We start from the raw sequence: 5,207 nt of genomic DNA on the forward strand, positions 1-5,207 counted from the left end.
TTAAACCTCTATAGTGATTAAAATTCTACTTAACTGCTGTTATTTATATAGTATTGTATGGTTTTAGGGTATTGTTACAGCAAAATTAATTTTTATGTGCAGTACACCTTTTATGTATACATATTAGTAAGTAGCCAGCTAATACATTCAATCTAAAGGTTATGTTCACACATAATTTGCCAACAAAATATTTAAAGAAAAACAATTGCTCCAGCTTTATTTGTTAAGCCCTAAAGCCAAAAATATTTATTTTCTCCATGGATAGGCTTTCATAGTGCTTCTCCAAGTCATGCTAGTGAAAAGGAAACAAAAACTTTTCCCAGTATCACATATAGGGTTTCCTCCTACAGAGACGTATCAGTACATTCTGTAGACCAGAAATCTCCAAACTTTCTAAACAAAGGCTCAATTTACTGTCCTTAAGACTTTAGGGGGGCCAGACTAGGGCCAATGGGAGTATAAAATGTCCTGGCGTCCAGTGGGAGTAGACAATGCCCTTTTTCTTTGGTGTCAGTGGGAAGACTGGAGGCCAGTCATTGTTGTCAGTGGGAGAAATACTGTCCTTTCTTTGGTGTCAGTGGGCGGAATAGTGCCTCATTGTTGGTGACAGTGGAAGGAATAGTGGTCCATCATTGGTATCAATGGCAGGGATTATGCCCAAGTGTTGCTGTCAGTGAGAGGAACAGTACCCCACTGTTGATGTTAGTGACAGGAATTGTGCCCCATTGTTTGTGTCAGTGGATAGAATAGTGCCCCAAGAGCCAGATAAAGGCAAGCAAAGGGCCACAACCAGCCCATAGGCCACATTTTGGAGACCACTGCTGTAGACCATTGTTTGCAGAAAGAGGAAACAATGAAAAATTGAACACAACCATTTGAACACATCCATTTCCTTGCTTAACTTAGAACTCAGTGACTACACGAAGCATTCCTTTGTGTCAACCAGCATTCCTTTGTGTCATCTACACTAACCAATCTTAAGTGAAGTAATTTAATTCTGCTATTATGGAATAAAAACATGGTTTAGAAAATTATAAAATATGCTCAACATCTAAGGTTTGGTAAACCAGTCACTGCTAGGCTAGGCTACATGGCTAGAATTTCCACCAATTCCTGCTGAACTGAATGAATTTCTAATTGTGGGTGGCTCAGTTGTTTCAGTTGCTTAAATACAATAGTTGTCAGAAGAGAGTCCTCCATTCATGCTTTTCAATGTTGATGGGGGAATTGACTTGTAGGCAAGTTGCCTACCATGAGCTAGTTGGCACGGCTGCCCTAATCGGGGGGGGGGGGGGGGGGGGGGGTAGGTAAGGGTTAATGCGTTTTGCCTCCATTCCTGAATTTGCTGGCTTTTTGGGTCCTACCCACTGGTCCTTTGCTATTTTAAAAGAGACGGGAGTCCAGATTAGAAATTCTGGCCTCACTTAATCTGAAAGGGTTGGGAACCTTTGCCAAGGCTTGGGGAGAAGATACCAACCTGTGCAGGTATGCTGGGGAAGCCACAGCTACAGTTAAGTTTAGTTAGGGAAAATACTGTTTACTTCCCTTTGGAATTGTTGTGCTGAAGTTCTTTGAAATGTTTGAAATGTTCTTCCTGTCTGCTCTGAAGTTATTGTAAGGGATGTATGAAAGTAACCAGCACATTACACATAGTCCTCTGCAACTTGAGTCAGTAAAAGCACATTGGGGTATGAAGACAGCTCTACAAGAGTTAACATGGTACATGGTTAAAACAGGTAGTTGCCAAGGGTAACAGAACTCGATTAACCAGTGCAAGTAGCCTGCCATGATGCGTGGCTAAGCAACTATCCTCTGGTAGTGAAGGGGGTGCCTCTGGGACCTCTTACCTTAGCAGTCCATTTACCATAGCAACAGGAGAAGATAAGTGTCATGGAGGACCTAGGCCCAGCTGACACTTACAGGAAAGTAAGAAGACAAAGTGCAAGCATGGGGTCCTCGCAGGGCACGTGGAGAGCCCCATTCTGTAACAAGGAGTGAGGTGACAGGCATACACTTGACAGGTGGAATGGGCATAGGCTCTGCATGTCCCTCCTAATTACAAACAGTTATAGTCAAGGTGTGCATTGACAGGGGACCAGAGAGTTAACTGGAGTACAGTTTATTCATACAGTGTACACAGTATATGCTATCTCTATGCTGGAGGACAGCCTTGAGGTTGAATTTCCCTGACAGCAGCCCCCACCTTGTCCCTGGGCTTTGATGAGCAATACACAGTAAAAGTACCCCATGTGCAGGATGAGTGGCCCCACCCACACTGTGCCTAGCATAGCCTAGAAGATTCCAATGAACCCCTCCTTGCCCTCAGACTGATTTTTTTTATTCAACCCGCAGGGCTGAATCATTGCAACTTCAAAAACTTGCCATGTTTCTTACTAAATGCCTCAGATGGTCTACTTTCCAAAAAGGTGTCATTTGAAGGGAATCTGTACTGTCCTGGCATATTAACACCTTAAAGTGTTTGTAACCCAAAAAGAAAAAATTCCTTTTAAAGCACAATAAAACACTGCACTGTTATTTGTCCCATTTTATGCTTTTAAATACCTGGTTGATCCTGCCTGTTCTTGTGTCCCCCTATGTGTACTGACCATGGTAATCATGGCTGCCGATCCATGATACTGTGGTCAGTTTGCTAGCCTTTGTCAACCCTCTGTGTTCAGAATCTCTCATTCTCCCCCTCCCTCTCTGACTGTCAGTTTCTAGTGTGTGTGTGAGCTGATGTCCAACCTGACCCTTTCCTCCTGCTGCTATTCTGTGTGGCTGTAAAACCACCAATGACTATTACTAGCACTGCCTCTGTTGTGACAAGCTATACATTACAGTGTGTGTGTGTGCTTTTTTTAAATTATGAAGCTAAATGCCTTATTTCACAGCTCCTCTGACATCAGAGGGGAACCTAAGTCCTCAGATTGGGTAAGGATAGCACCAGGAGGTTCCGTGACCACACAGCTCTGAGCCTTCTGTTGTTTCCCCATTTTTTCTTTCTTGGCTCAACTGTTTTACATTTGTGCCTTATTGCATTCCATCTCTCAATGCAACTGTTTTATCAGGGCACCATGATTAGACTTTCACTGAATGGAATCCATTTTCTGAATGTGACTTTAACTTTGTCTTGAAACTGATTTGTTTATACCTGTCAGCACCTTGGTTATTCTTTTTGCTGCCTGTTCCTAAATATTATCAAATATTAGACTTAAGGAGGACCTTAGACCAATGTTTTCTTTCTTTTATGAAATTAGTGTCTGTCAATCATGTGTTGAACAGTACACACACTCAGGGAGAAATCAACTAGATGGTGTATATATTGGCTGTATTCCTGACAACGGTTTGCCTATTCTGAATATTTCCACTACTTTTCTAACACAGAATAATGTTACTCATTATTTCAATCATTCCCCAGTTTAAAACACTTGGATGTGTGCTGAGGAGCACCAGGTACAAAAGTTCATCTAACTTGATGGACTTTTTAAAATATTTACTGGTTAATAGTAATGATGGGCTGAACACCTCCTCGGTTTGGTTCACGGTAGAGCATTCAAACAGGCCAAAAGTTTGCCGCGAACACTGAACCTAAGTCTATGGGACTCGAACTTGCAAATTCAAATTCACCCATTTTGAAGGCTTTTATGCAAGGTATTAAAAGTGGTATGGTGACTTGGGTACTGCTCTGAAGGACATGAATCAGGGAATTTTTTTTTTTAAAATACCGTTTTTAAAGGGGCAGTAATTTTTCATTGCTTAAAATTAAAAAAATTTAAAGAACTTGCTAGACTGACTTTTTTTTTAATTGCATTTTTTTTTTAATGTATTTTTAAAATTAGTATTCTTTATTTAATGGTTTTGTTTTTTGGGGGAAAGTATTCTCCCCTTTGTTTTATATAGTGCACAGTGCATTTTGGAGTGTTTGGTGGGCAAACAGTTGGTGGTGCCTTCACACCGTAACCCTTCAGAATTATTCTTGATGAGTGCAGGATTGGACTCTGCTCTAAAAATTCTAATTATATGAACCTGTCATGCAGGTGCAGAAAAAGTGGGACTTGGGTGTTGGTGGTGCCTGAACACTGTAACTTCTCACAGTTACTATTGGTGGGCGCAGGAATGGGCTCTGCAATTAAAAATTGTTAACAATTAGAGAAAAATGGTGAACAATTGAAATTAGATGCACCTGTTAAAGAGGTGCAGAGAAATTTGGCCTTAGGTGTTGGTGGTGCCTGAACACTGTAACCCCTCACAGTTACTCTTGCTGAGTGCAGGAATGGGCCCTGCAGTTAAAAATTGTTAACAATTACAGAAACATGGTAAAAAAAATTTAAATGACATGCACCTGTGAAAGAGGACCGAAAAATTAGGCCTTGAGTGTTGGTGGTGCCCTAAACCAAAAAAAGTGTTAGAAGCTAGCAAAATCAGGATTCAGGAATAGTATAGGCAGCATAGGCTTTAAGAGATCCCAGATCCCTAACAAATTTAGTCAGTGAAATCAGCATCATTGGCAAGATAGTTGCTGTTGATCCAGGAATTATTCATTTTGATAAATGTCAGCTGGTCAACGGAGTCTGTGGACAGATGCACTCTTTTATTCGTCACAAAACCACCAGCAGCACTGAATGTCTGTTCGGAAAGTACACTGGATGAAGGACAAGTCAGTAGCTCGATGGCATATTGAGCAAGTTCTCGCCAGTGATCCATCCTCAAGACCCAGTAACCCAGTGGATGCTCAGTTGGAAAGGTCTCCAAGTCTGCTCTTGCCCATAGATAATCCTGTACCATATGATGCAGATGCTACTGATGGGCGCTGAGGACTAAAGAACTGTTTAAAGGCAACAAAGCCTCAAACACGTTGTCCAGGAAAATGCAATCTCCCATTGTCTGGAAAGGTGTTATACAAAATTTCTTTTCAAGGTATCTTCACGATGTTTCATCCTCTCCTCCCTTTGTGAAGACTGGATGAGCTTTGCAATGTTACCCTTGTAATGTGGATCAAGAAGGGTTTCCAACCAGTATTGATCCCTCTCCTTGATAACACAAATCCTCAGGTCCTTACGCAGGCTTTGTAGAATCAGGGAGCCCATGCAGCGTAAGTTTGAAGAGGCAGAAGATTTTGAGCCCTTTGGGTCACAGAGTATGACATTGTCAGGAATTACCTCCTCCCATCCACGCACTACTCCTGGCTGGGTTTCTGGGGATTGAAA

Source organism: Staurois parvus, unplaced genomic scaffold (genome assembly GCF_062004578.1).
Source record: "Staurois parvus isolate SC_StPar_1 unplaced genomic scaffold, SC_StPar_1.0 ptg000163l, whole genome shotgun sequence".
NCBI lineage: Eukaryota > Metazoa > Chordata > Amphibia > Anura > Ranidae > Staurois > Staurois parvus.